The sequence below is a fragment of the Carya illinoinensis genome, chromosome 7 (genome assembly GCF_018687715.1).
Source record: "Carya illinoinensis cultivar Pawnee chromosome 7, C.illinoinensisPawnee_v1, whole genome shotgun sequence".
In the NCBI taxonomy this organism is placed as follows: domain Eukaryota; kingdom Viridiplantae; phylum Streptophyta; class Magnoliopsida; order Fagales; family Juglandaceae; genus Carya; species Carya illinoinensis.
Window position 1 is genome coordinate 36386318 of NC_056758.1, and position 15135 is coordinate 36401452.

The 15135-nt window shown below is 35.5% G+C and overlaps 1 long non-coding RNA gene across 26 annotated transcripts in view; it reads left to right on the forward strand.

The window, feature by feature from the left end:
* The window catches only part of LOC122317348, a 35960-nt gene that overhangs the window by 4935 nt on the left and 15890 nt on the right, over positions 1–15135 (forward strand). For 18 of the 26 annotated variants that reach the window (XR_006244425.1, XR_006244447.1, XR_006244448.1 and 15 more), the window contains exons 4-6: positions 2526–4567; positions 4774–4927; positions 7214–7274. This is a non-coding gene — a long non-coding RNA (uncharacterized LOC122317348). The remainder of the gene's footprint in view (positions 1–2525; positions 4568–4773; positions 4928–7213; positions 7275–15135) is intronic. The other 8 variants (XR_006244441.1, XR_006244430.1, XR_006244432.1 and 5 more) reach the window with 8 other exon arrangements.

Consider the following 15135-nt stretch of genomic DNA (forward strand, 5'->3'; position numbering starts at 1 on the left):
CTCCTCAACGCCATGCCCACTCTTTTTGATGTCTCTCTCTGTTCTCTCTCTCATCACTCTCTCTCTCTCTCTCTCTCTCTCTCTCTGTTACTTGGCCATGGAGATCGACGGCAGTTTCACCGCGCCACCCAAGTCAGCCATGCCTCCTCCATGTCGGCCACCCACCAGCTTGTTTCCCTCTCGGCATAACACCGTCTTTCCTCTTGGATTTTTGTAATCGTCGCTGACATTAGTTTGACCTCCTGGAATGGCAGTTACATGCCTCGTCTTCCCCACGGTAACCTCTGCTGCCTTAGGTAAGCTTATGCCGCTTCCCCAAACTTTTTCCCTTTGTGAGTTTTGCTAAAATGTAGAAGTTATACCTCCATAATCTTATGCAATTTCACATACATTTTTAGAATTTTGTACCTGAATGCGATCTGATTTTGTTGAAAGCCCTAACTTTTTATTCGACTAGAGAAAAAAGAGTGAAGAGTGTATAATTATATTTCACTGCAATGGATTTTAAGTTGGGTGTTGTCCGATATTGGTCGGATTGGAGGGTTGTCGAAACCGACATTTACTCTACCCGACTTTACGGGTTCAACCCAATCGGATTGTGTGGGTTGTGCGGCCCAACAGATATTTTGCACAGGCCTAATTTATACTTTTGCGTTGTACTTTGCATTTATATCATCCAAGCTTTGCTTCTACTCTTATTGTTTGTACTTGCTCAAGCCAGATAACCTAGCTAGGTAGGTCTGCTTTCAGTGCGAATCTCGGTATTTTCATGTGCATGACTACCACTAAACCACGAAAGCTGACCTCCAAGTACCACTAAGAACAACAGTGTTGTATGCGAACTAGGCTTCATGAGTTAATGCATGATCACATTGTTTTGGCTTATCTCCACATTTGCTACGAATCAAGTTTTGTGGAGCCAACTATATATGCAGATTTAGAAATTAGAATTGCCATCAGCTAGCATAGAAACTCCACGCAGCTTGATCTCAAGAAAGAATAATCACAATATATATAAATAGATACATGTATAGTACAGACAGAGGACCACACATATTATAGACAAATATATAAGTTGGATACTTTTTTTTTTTAAGATCGTGATTATAATTAAATATAAATCATGGTTATATAGTTTTTGGCATATATTCTTAGTTATATATATGTATATATAACAGGTATATATATCACTACAAGGAAAATAGTTTTTTGCATCACTTAAATTGGATGCGAAAAATACAAAATGGTTGCGAAAAAACTTTGGCAATCATTTTGTGTTTTTTGTGTCCAATTTTTTTTTGATAAAAAATTTTTTTGTATCCAATTTAAGTGATTTAAAAATTCATTTTTCTTATAGTATATTATATATATATATATGAGGTCTTAACATAATAAATATTGTGTCATCTTGAAAAACCCGTCAACGATGACCAAAAATATAGTCTACTACGTACCCTTACGTATGAGGAAGACCTAAAATAAAATCTGTGGATAAATCTTCCCAAATAGCATTAGGGATAAGAAAAGTAATAAGTGTTCAAGGCCCGACTTAAAACCGTTTGACAAATCTAGATCTTGTTGACATCTAGCTAATTTAATTAGGCAATAGGCCTGAATTGAATTAAACTTACTTATAGTTCCAGAATATGGCATCAACACACCTGCACGTAGAAGGAAAGAACAATTTATGACACGGAGGGATCATGTTTATTTATTTTTACTTCAAAAGGAAATGCTGCTTGCACCTTGGCCTATAGGCTATGTTTGGATGTCAAGATCACTTCAATCCATTTCAAATAATTAATTATTGACGAGATTCATTATTTTTTCAACTTCTTATAAAAAGTTAAACTTAATTATCTCAATTTAATTTATACATTCAAACGTATATATCAATTTATTTACATTTAAACACATCTCAATAGAATTCACAATACATTACTATTCACATACTAACTTAAATAATATAAGATCACCTAAACATCTAAACAGAACTAAAATATCTTTTAAACTTCCTGGTTATATATGACTTTATCCGTGGAAAATACATTATAGATGTTTAGAGTTATACACACAGCTAGTATTATTTCACTCCATTAGTGAAATTGGGCACGATAGTTAAGATGCTTTGTTGGTAGACGAAAATATATCATTTGTGGTGAGGAGAAGTATTTAAGTTTGTTGGATCGGAGAGTATAATTTTTTTTACTTTATTATTTTAGGAGTTGTAAGTTAATTGAAGTCATTAGATCCGTGTTTTTCATTTTTCATTATTTATAATTGTATCTTTATCTTCCTAACATATGATTTCAGTGGATCCCAGAATAATATATGTATGGATTATCAAATATATGCTTGTAAAAACTTAATTAAAAGATGCCTGTAACAATTTTTTCCTTTAAATGATCAGTGTTTGTCTGCCAATACCTTTGATTTTAATTAAGGGCAGAAACATGCTTGGTAGATACAATGGTCGATCTGACCTCTCTAACTTGATATATTTTTCATGTGATTTATTAATTCAGAAAATATCTTGGTTGGAACTGTCATGCCGGGAGCAAAAGAGTTGCCCTTTTTATTATTTTAAATTTTAGTGTGTGATATATAAAGTAGCATAAAGCTACTATGCTGTAAGGCTGTACACTAAACTGAAAAATCGGCCTACACCGACGGAGACCGACTGCTGGAATCAGCCTAAATCTGTGAAGAACCAATCGGCGGTTGAGTTAAATATATAGGAACCGACGTCGGCCGGTTCGGTTTGCGGTTCGTCCTAAAGAAAAACCGCTGAACCGGTTGACATTAGCTATAATTTTTTTTGTTTTGTTTTATATCTATAGAGAAACGGCACCGTTTAAGACCTTTGACTGAGAAAAAAATTTAGTGGAACGGGCCGTTTAACTTAAGCCAAATGACGTCGTTCCAAAATGACATTAAATGAACTCCCCCCCTTCTTGTCTGTCTTCTTCTTCAAGCTCTAGGGTTTCTTTTGTTTTTCTCTACCAGAGCTTCTATGCACACCCATGGCAGAGTTGTAGACGCTACTCCTCTGTCGCAGATGACGACGATGGCAGATTGAAGATTGCGCCGACCTAGTCGAGATCGATGGAATCAGTTTTCTCTCCCCCAATCGATCGGCTTCAGCCGGTTGTAAGCAACGTTCTCCCACGTTGGTGGGGTTTCGGTTTGGTGATGAAACTGATACCAACGCATCGGTTTTCAGCCCTATTATGCTGTACTGTTTGATTTTTTTTTTTTTATTTGAATGATTAAAAAAATAATTTTAAGTATATTAATATATTTTTTATTTTTAAAAAATATTTAAATATATATATATAAAAAGAAAATTTGAACGGTACAGTAATTCAATCATAGAATAGTAAAGCTGGACATTACCAGTACCGTACGTAGTCCCTAGTTTCGACACGAGTTAGGTTATGTTTAGATACTCTCAACACTTTTCATTATTATTTATTATTTTATTATTACTTTCCACTTATTTTTATTATTATTTATTATTTTTTATATATTTATTATTATTATTTATTATTTTATTATTATTATTCATAACTCTTATCAATACCCCCAAAACACCTTTAATCACCTGCCGTTGAGTACCTTTTACTTTTGTACTTTAAATTCCTAATGTTTTGTTTCTTTTTTGTGCTTTAAATCGGACTTTGTTTCCGATATGCCTCTGGATGAGAATATAAAAAGAGAATCTAAAACAAAAACGCTAGGATAAGAATTGACTACGTGTCCAGGTTGTACTCGTTCATTGAGCCACATTATTAAACATTATTATTGGGTGGATTTAGGTTATTCTACGTGGTCACTTTCTGGATCGACACGTAACCCATCGTTTTTGCCAATCTAGTCCTCGCTTGTTGCGGTTGGTTCTCCAACCACGCCATTCATATCAGCTCAGCCGCTCAGGGTAGCCAAGAGCTTCATGCCCATTTGGCATAGCGGCCCTATGTCGTTTTTGTCCACGCTTTTGTGTTGCACAAGATGGGGCACGCCAGTATGCGATATCTTGCTTGTTAAATTTTTTCAAGTAAGCGCTCTCGAGTTCTCATGACGGTTTCTGTCTACAGAATGGTGGATGAAATTTTCTCCTCGTTGTCGCTAACGGGTGGGCAGCGGACTGGATATAAACCCGCTTGTTAAATACCGATTGTCTGTATATACACAAAACATTATCTGTTATGTCGAGGTAAGGTGAAACATTGGTTTTTTTTGGGTTTGAGTGATGGGAAATTCCAGGTTAAATAAGATCAAAATGTTTTAAGTTCGGGAATTTTTTTAAAAAAGGTAAACTCTCAGTTTCTTATTCTCGTTGTGCTTCTACTCTACACCCACCGACCATTCTATCTCTGTGTCTCACCTTTTTTTTTTTTTTTTTATAAGATATCTGTATCTCACTAGATGATCTGTTCTCACCTTTTTTTCAACTACCACTAGCTCGTCTATCTTCTAAGCAATGCATGTCATTATTGCCAATTAGAGCTCCATTGCTCCCAGCGAAACATATCTTCGAGCTTCCTTCGATTAAGGCCAGGGTTAGGTGTGTATTCTTCCGATTTTTTTTTTTTTTCTTTTTTCATGTGATTTATGGGACTCCGTGTGTGTGTGTATATATTTCAATCCATATTGGAATTGATTTGCTTGTTTGTATAATATTATAAATTTTTTTGAATGCAATTTCATATGCACTATTTCCCCTATTTTCCCTCTCTCTTATTTATCTACGAACTCAAACGATTGAGTCAGGTGAGGATTCGGATCGAAAACTTGCAAGGAAATATGGTGCCCTCCTTTGAATATGGATGGCCAAGGCCACACAACGTCCGCCCACTGGAAGCTGGGACAAGGGCGATGGGTAGAAAATTTGCCAGAATTGGGCTTGTATGAGCCATAAAATAAGGTAGTCTTCTCTCTCGTTAATCCTTTTTTTTTATTATTATTATTTATTAAATCATGAAATTGATTAGTCTAATTTGTGATGATTTTGTTATTATGCATTTTATTAATCAGAAATAATATATTTTATAGTACTGTACCAAAAATGTTTATTTGTGGTAAGATATTTACTATGAATAAATGATCTATTCTCGTAATAAATTATTTTTTTGTTGTAAATATGTGACCATGAACAAACCTATTTCTTATAGTGAGTTCATGAAGTTCTTAATGCGCTATTAAATGAAAAAACTTGGAATTAAAAAGTGAAAGGAAAGAAAATCTCTTTTCTAAATGAAAAGAAAGAGGAATGAGAAATCAGTTCTGAATGTTGTAAAACTCGGGTTTAGGTTCATGTATAGGTGAGTCCTAGGGGCTTAGGCACGGGTTGATTCCCCATCATAAAAAAATATGTTGTAGAACTCGATAAAAGCACATAGCTTTACCATCCTATAAATAGATTACACAGATCTGTAATCCTTGGAGTTTGGCTTAACCGCTTAAGTGGTAAAAGACTTTAGATTTGGTGGTAGGCTTCCTTAAGAATTAAGACTCAAATTTTCTTGAATGTTAATAATTTTCAAGTACCATTGGTTTGAGAGATTTTTCTTTTGAATTGCTCTAGGTGGATTTGTAAAAAAAATTTTGTGGAGAGTTTGCGCACTCTAAAATTAGTAGGATTGTTGTTCCCAAACACTAGGTATCATTAAAAAAAATAAAAATAAAAATTACACAGATCCACAATTTTCAAGATATTTTCAAAGTTACAATTTCATCACAAAAAAATAAAAATAGAAAGACTTGAAAACACCACCTTCTGATAAATATATAACATGCAATTAGGGAAATTGTAGTATAATTTTGGAGAGAATTTATCTTATAAAAAGATCTCATTAATTTTTTCGTTTTAGATTTTGAAATTATGGGGCTTCAAAAGGTTACGTAGTTCCGCTCTGATCAATGCAACGTTGTTGGGAAACTCTATTGTCTCTAACTTGTATTAATTTTTATTTTAATAAAGTTTGCTTGATTAGAAGATCAAAAAAATGTAACGCTGTACGTCTTCTGTACGTTGAGTTGGGGTCTATACGAACACGAAAAAAGAAAAAGAAAAAAAAGAAAAGAAAAAGACCATTGTCAGCATTTCAATACGAGAGTCTCTCAGACCATTTACAACTCAAGCACGAGGCTCGCGAAGCTGACTTGAAGCCAATTTGACCGAACGAATATTACTTTGGCCATTTCTCTCGTCGTGATATTATTAACGAAAAATTTAATTGTAAGTGTATATTAATATGTGTATTAATTTAATATAATTAATTAAAAAAAATAGATTATATTAAAAATAATATTAATATAAATTTTAAATATAAATAAATAATATTTATATATAAATTAATATACAATTTTATTTATACGCAATAAAATTTTATTATTTAATGGCCTGTTTGCTACGATGAGGCAGTGGCTATAACAACTCCCTAAATTAAAAAAATACGATCTAGAGAACACGAGCAACCTTGAATTAAAAAAATAGCGAATCAAAGCAAGGGAAAGCAAATAAAGTTAAGAACTGAAAAAGCTGCCCGGAGTGATTGATTACGTCTTAGATCTAGTGGGGGCATCCCCAGCTTTTTAAATCCCTTATACTTGTTGGAATGCCTTTCCATGCTGGGATATTTTTCGCTCTCTCGGGTAAATTTCCTTCTGTTTCGTCTCTGACCGGGTTCCATGTTCCCTCCGTGTTTCGTTTATTTTTCTCTCCGTTTCTTCCACCTATTGCTATCCTATTTGTCGGCCTGAGATTGCGACTCTCATGTCATTGGGTTTGCACGGCTTCTCTTTGCGGCGAATTTTCTCGCTTAACGAGGGACGAGGGTTCTCTAGTCGTAATTTGTTCCTAGAAGGTTTTACAAGATCTCGATTTTGGTTTTGTTCTTTTTTCTACGTCGCATATATTTTCGCGGGAACAAGATGGCTATGAGAGTTGGAGATAGTTTCTATTTAGGATGCGCTTTGCTGCCGAGAAATTGCGGGATTATAACGGCAATTAAAACCTGAGAATCTTATCACAGACACGTTGCTAGCCCTAGCTAACTTAGCTGTTCAATAAATTTCCCATTCTACTTTCTGTTTTTGACATTTATAGCTGCAAAACTTTCACTGAAAAATGTTATTGTCTAGATAGACTCCGCAACAGATATCTTTAAACAACTGCGTTCACTTATTTTACGATTTGGAATCTTTTCAGATAATAGTTAAAAGAAAGCGGATTTTGATTCAAAGCACAAACCGCGGTCTTCAGCCATCAGGTGCGAATTACGATTCTTGCTCTCTCTTGCTCGGTTGAGGTAGTTTTTATATCTTCTTTTTCCGGTGTATGTCTAGTTGGATGGTATAGTTAGCTTTTATTTTGCTGGGTCATTCCCTTTATAGCTTTAACTTCTTTTGAAAATTGACATTTTCTTTCACCGATATGTGGAATCCTATGTCACGAGCTATACGGCTTGCTGCCAGTTATCAAGCTTTATTAGACTGTATTCTACACGATTCTATCATTGCTATTACTTAGAGGAAAAAGGATTTGTACCATTGCTATGATTTATGGATTTTATTCATGGAGACCATCATACTTGCAGGTTAGGAGTTCAGTATGAATAATTATGGGTCTTTCAGATAAGTTTATGAGGGAAAACCACATAAAATATTGTGAACCAAACTTTTTTGGCCCCCTCGCGTTTAATTGAACAAGGAAGATACTTGATTACTCGATTTGATTGGTTGCATCATTTGGTAGTCTTTTTTATCATACATCCACGTACATGATTAGATGGAAATACAAACATACTTGCACTTGCACACTTGCCACACAAAGTGCCCATGGCAGTACTTGTCATGATTGTGGTACCATAGTCTCTATCATCTTATTTGTGTGAACGCCAACAAAATTCCACAGTTCCCACCCAAAACGCCCATGGCAGTAAATAATAATGATAGTGGTACTATAATCTCAAATTTTTTTTTTTTTTTTGTGTTTTGTTTTTAGGTGAGCTAGGGGTGTGAAGTAGTTGTTTCTTTGAATACATTTTTGGGAGATGGAGGGGCAAGTGAGCATATTGTATGGGAAGCTTACCTAGGATATGGTATGTTTGGGAACATGGACTACCAAATACATGGGATACTTGGGGTAGGCTTAGTTGGTTCACTACGTGGGATTGTGGTATGTATTGGGTTGCTGATTGGGGTTGTTCTGGAATGATGCGAATATTTTTTTAAAAATATAAATGAAGTCAAGAAAGCCACTGGACGAGGAATTTTTATGCGTGGGTTTTTGTACATATTGAACATTTTTTTATACGTAATCAAGAAATTTTATTCATAAGATAATAGGCATAGCCCAAGAGGACGTATACATGAGGAATACGTAAGTAGGATTTTCAACTGGAATATGAAATTCATGGACATTTTGCCTGTTAAAATCTATCGCCCTTGCCCTAAGGAACAAGGTTTTAGAAAGAAAGCTTTCAGCTCATCTGTTGTCCTCTTGCGGTCTTCAAAAATTCTATCGTTTCTCCCTCTCCAAATGCGGCAATGCATATGTATTGGAGCCATCTTCCAGATTGTTGTCACTTGTGGATTTCCTTGGAGGCCTTTCTAACTTGTTCGAAAGTCCACCAGCTTGCTAGGCATGACTCATGATATTCCTACTCTTGCTTAAAAGTCATCCCACATGATCCTAGCATATATGTTGAATGTAAAAACAAAGAAATTAAAATGGCGCTAGGTAAAACCATTGAACATATGTTGCTGTTCTTATGTTTTCCAATTATGAACAAAAAATATCAAATCTTGTTTTAATTTTTAATTTTTTTTTTCTGAAAAGAAGGTATCTTCATTGAAGATCAAATCGAGTTTTTTGGGATCTTTAAAAGTATATGAAATCTTTATTTTTATTTTTTAATCTAAATCAACTCCATTTCATTCTATAAGATTGGTCGCTGAGATTATAGTTATTGATGTTTATGTTCCATTTTAACAAGTGATGAAACTTATCAAAAAACAAGTTGTGATGAACAACACATAATTGCTTTCGTTAACATGTACACATTTTGTGAACTTGTAATGTTCATTGCTTTTCAAGAATGATATATTCTTTCGTTAAAGTAAATAAATTTCATCAAAAAGCTGCAGCCGAGGAAACCCTAGTAAACGGGTCGAATACAAGAGAAACTCTCGAAGGCAAATATAATATAAAAGATTCACAAGGTCAAGAAGTTAAAAAAAAAGTATCAAGCAGTATTTGCTTTCCAATCGTGTAGAGACCTCAAGATAAAAATTAAACACGATTACTTTTGGGTGTGTAGTGTGAGCTTATTATTATTATTATTTTTTGTTGTTGTTGTTGTTCTTTTTTTTCCTGAGAAATAGTGCTGAATCCTTGTGTTACTAATGTAATGCTTGGTAACTTTTAAAAAAAGAACTAACATAATGCTTGGTATTTTCCCCTATACCTTTATTGTGTCATGTGATTAAATACTAATCCTTTATTGAGGGTTATGCTTGCCGTTTGATTCAGGCAAGAGTGTTGAGGTCTTTCCTGCCTTTAGTTTTACTTGAAATATTATGTGTACAATTTTCATTTGGTCTAATTTTTAAAAATGTGTTTTTACTTTGTAGAGTTTAGATTTGAGTTGTTAATGTCTTCAAATTATATCAATGTACTTTTTTATAAGCTCGTAGAAGTACTAAGATGATCACATTTCTTCTCCTAATTGGTGGATGAATGTGGTTAAAATGCTCAATTGTACAACCCTATACAACTTTGTCTGTTTCAAGCTGCAGTGTTACGACCTTTTTCTTACATAACTTCTTGTGCCACCTCACATAACACCTTGAAACCATTGGAATTTGGTCCAACAGGGGTCTCACCATTGTATGTTTCATTTTGTAATTGAACATAGAGAGAATACTTGCTATTATTTATAGATGTTCAACAATATTTATATATATATATATTTTACATACAATTGACAATTATTCCCTCACAAGTTACACTAATTACAACCATGTCCTCTAACACTCCACCTCAAGCTGGGACATAGACCGACTATAACACAATGACTTAGTAAGCATATTTGCAAGTTGATCAGAAGCCATCACAAAGGGTGTAGAAACGTCAACACTCAATATCTTATCTCAAATGAAGCGACAATCAATCTCAATGTGAACTGTAGCTTGATTATCACAAAATAATTGAAGAGGGACATGAGCTGAAAATCCAATCTCTTGAAAAAAGTGTTGCAACCATGTTAGTTCACTTAGACTGAGCTATTACGATCTGCTTCTTATTCGTTTATGTAACCAAGTTACCTCCCACAAATATACAATATCCAGTAGTAAATCTTCTATCTGAAGGAGATCCTGCCCAATTAGCATCTAAAAAGCTTCAATTCTAAGATATCAATTTGGTATGCACAACAAACTAAGGCCAAGAGCTCCCTTAAGATAACGAAGAATATGGATTACAGCATCACAATGTGAGACCTTGAGCATTTGTAGAAATTGGCTCGCTACACTCATTGCGTAAGAGATACTAGGTTTAGTGATAGTAAAGATAACTCAGTTTTCCAACAAGTCTTTGATATCTACCTGGATCTTCAAACAACACTTCTTCCTCTTTCAAGAGTTTATGATTTGGGTCCATAGGAGTATCAATAGGTCATGCACTCAATATGCCAGTTTCTTTCAGAAGGTCAAATACATATTTTCTCTCAGATAGGTTAATACATTTTTTAGATCTTCCAACTTCAATTCCAAGAAAGTATCTAAGCTTGCCCAAGTCTTTTGTTTGAAATTGATCATGTAAAAATTGTTTCAGTTTAGCAACTTCAGCTAAGTCACTTTCAGTAATTACAATATCATCTACATATACAACCGACAAGATATGACCTGCATCACTATGTAGGTGAAATACCGAATGGTCTATGAAGACCAAATGCAATACAACATTAGAGAACTTCCCAAACCATGTTTTGAAGAAATTGTTTCGAATCATATAATGCCTTTTTCAACTTGAACATAGTACCACGATACTCTCCTTGAGCAACAAACCAGGTGGTTGCTTTAGATAAACTCTCTCTTTTAAGTCACCATTAGGAAAGTATTTCTAACATCGAACTGAAATAAGGGCGAAGCCAAATTAGCAGCAAGAGAGATCAATACTCGAACAGAAGAAATTTTGGCAACCGGGGAGAAAGTATTGTCGTAATCAATGCCATAGGTTTGAATGTAACCCTTAGCAACCAAGTGGGCTTTTAGACATTCCACAGAACCATTAGGAAGAAATTTGATTATATGTACCCATCTACAACCAATAAGTTGTTTACTAGGTGGTAGGGGAACCAGATCCCATGTCCCATTATGGTGAAGAGCATCCATTTTATTTTTTTATAGTTGTTCGCCATCTCGGATCAGTTAAAGCATCCTAAACTATCTTAGGAACAAATGTTTTGAAAGTTGAGAAGTGAAACGTGAGAATGATGGAGATAAGGCATGACGAAAGACATGTTGGCTAATCAGTTGTTGAGTGACACAAGAATGAGTACCTTTTCAGAGAGCAATAGGTGGAGAGTTTGAAGCACTAGGTAACTCAAGGCTGAAGATGGAGACAATGTTGGTGGAGGCATAGGAGCTAGGGGTCGCAAGCGACATGAGTGCACTTGTAAAGGAACAAAGGAAGGCACTCAACAATCGATAATGTGTATGAGAAAGAGGGTATGTACTCAAAGAAGGTGACATTAGCACTCGTGAAGTAGCGTATGAGAATATGACTATAGCAACGATATCTGTTTTGAGTGCGGGAATAATTAACAAAGAAATACTTAGTAGCATGCTGATCAAGCTTGTCAAAGCCTGAGCCAAGGTTATGAACATGACAAATACACCCAAAGGTTTTTTGAGGGAGAGAAAATGAGTGTGTGGAAGGGAAAAAGATGGAGAAAGGAGAAGAACCATCAAGGACTGATGAAGGCATACGGTTAGTAAGGTGGCACGCAGTAAGAACACCATTACTCCAAAATTAGGAACATGCATGTGCAGTAAAAGTGCTCGGGTTACCTCTAACAAATGGTGATATTTGCATTTAGCCACCCCATTCTGTTGGGGTGTATAAGGACATGAACTTTGATAAACAATTCGTTTATTACTTAAGTAGCAAAGACACTAGATTGATATTCTTTAGCATTGTTAGAATGCAAAACTTGAACTTTTTATCTAAATCAAGTTTTAATTTCTTCTTGAAGGACTTTGAATATAGAAAGAAGTTAGGATCGTGCCTTCATTAGAAACAATTGTGTCATACGAGAATAGTCATAAAAAAATGTAACAAAATACTGAAACTTGTTTGATACAATGTTGGTTGATCCCCCATATATCAGAGTGACCCAATTCAAAATGACTAGATGCTCGAGGGTACAAAAGACACGATGGTGTTTGCTAAGTTAACATGCTTTGCAAGGAAAGAAAGACACAATTTTAAGATTCTTAACTTGATGTTTCAAAAGAGAAAGAGCGGGGTGTCCAAGGCACAACATCATTCAAAAGTAGATGATGATGAGGATGTGAGGGCTTGAGTGAGTGACTGCTTGACATCAAAGTAATATGGACCACCCGCTTCATGCCCCGTACCAATCTTCTTCCCCATTTTGAGATCTTGAAAAATTCATACAGAGGAATAAAAGGTCACAAAACATTGAAAATTTTGAATAATTTTACTAATGGACAACAAACTAAAGGGAAAACTATGAGCGTATAGAACATATGACAAGGATATAGAATCATTAAGCTTAGTGAATCCAATGCCTGTAACTTTAGCAAGAGTAACACCCTTTGAAGATGTTGTAGTATAAGGAATAAGGCAAACTGGTCAGATGTTCATTAACTCTTGAATCAATAATGCATGGATCTTGAGTAAATGAGACAAGACATGCGGACGCTATACCTGAATTGGCAAAAGTTGATCATACTCATCCTTTGATATGCTAATTATATCTTGAGTCAAGTTGGAGCTCGTTGATGGGCAAATGACTTGATTAGTGGACCTGAATGGTCTACAATGTAGATCCCAACAATAGTCCACCGAATGGTTAGTGCGACTAGAATGGGTGCACTTACGATATTCACAACCTTGAGTTCGATTACCTTTGGCATCATGCCCCTATGTGCATTTCTATCACCTTGGCCTTCATGCCCACTAGGGCAACATAGGAGGCAATCAAAGTGGATCTCTCATTAATTTGATTAATCTGATCAAAAGACAAGTGAGATCTTTGTCTAGATAACGTGACACGTCGAAGTCAGAACAACACATTAGGAAATGAGGGAAGCTGTGGACTTGCCAAATTTTGAGAACGCACCATCTCATACTTAGGTTTTAAGCCAACAAGAAACCAAACAACATTGAACTCTTCACGTTGTTGTTGCATACATGAAACATTAGAAGTGATAGGTTGATACATTTTCAGTTCTTCGCGTTTTTTCATCACTTGAGAATAATACTATTCCAGGCCCAAAATATCTTGTTCCAAAAATATATCAAACTAGTGCAAATATTAGGCTTAATACTAGTCAGCATCAAGGATAAGATTTGAGCATCTTCTTGTTCCCATTGAGCAAATGTAGAACTAGTTGAGTCAAGCATTGGATCAACCAAGTGGATACAAAGACCGTTGCCTTTCAAAAACTTTTCAACATATTTTGACAGCAGCATATAGTTCTTTCCATTAAACTTCACCGAAGTCATAGGCATATTAAGTTTGGTGCAAGTGACAGTGACTCAAATTTAGTTACCATGGATGCTGAAAAATATCACAATTCAACTTGAGAGATAGAAAATCCACACAGAATATGAAATATGGATGAAAAACCAAGAAACACAATCTGAAAAAATAGAAACCCAGCTTAAGTACCAAATTTCGGCTTTGTATCAGTTGAAACAGCCAACAGGCACGTATTGGCTTAGAAATTGGCTTGTATCGGGTATTATCGACCGACTTCAAACTAACCTTAAACATGGATTAGGTAATCCTAAATGTGGATAAGTGAAGTTGGTTTTACCGTATTCTCATTACCAAATAGGTGTTATTCCAGATAGGAATAAGCTCTTACTCCAGCCACTAGGTTGGGGGCATTCGCACTCAAGGATTGGCTAGTTTAGACATGCAACCAAACACTCCAAGACTTCAACATTGCCAGTGACAAATTGGTCTTCTAGCAGCTGATGACGACAGGAAACTGAATGGGGTGCAAAGAGAACGGAGCTTGACTCTAGTGCTTAGTACCAGAGATGACATTGGAAAAGCATCGAAAACACCTTGAATATCCTATCAGCTGTTGTAGATGAAAAGAAAAACCACTGGAGTGCACATACAACGATGGTGAACTCTAATCTGGCAGCCGAAGCATATACTAACTGTCACTAACCACCTCTGCACCACTAATCACCACTAGCTGAACAACTGCACCACTAACGCCGTCGCAAAACCACCACCAACCAACTACTCAACTCTCTGATACCATGTAGTCAAACATAGAGAGAATACTTGCTATTATTCATTGATGTTCAACAATATATATTACATACAATTGACAATTATACCCTCACAAGTTACACTAAATTAATGGAATTTCAATAAGTGACCATCTTGAAACGACCAAGGTTTACGTTAAGGTTCACCACCAAGATATTAGGCCAACTAAAGTTAAAACAAATAACCATCAATTAAACATTCTAATCTTCCTTGTCCTACCCAATCTTGACTAAATCCTATTTACATACTTATCAAAAAAATAACCCCAACCCCAACCCGAAACTCCTATACGAGGGCAGCTTCATATGCCCTCTTTGTTGTCTTCCCTCGACTCGAATTACCTCCCTTAGTGTTGTAGTTGATTGCCCAATAAAGAAGCTTTAACTCCCTGCTTTTCTTAAATCTTGATTTGGTGTCAAGCGAGTGGCCCGCCTCAATTGTAGTGCTAAATCTCATTATGAAAGCCCCGCACATTGCAAATCGAACGTTGCATCCCTCGTATGAAAGCCTCGCACACTACTGAATTTCGTTAACCTTATGCAGAACCCAATGCAATCAGGAACCTGTTATATTGTTTATCAGAGGA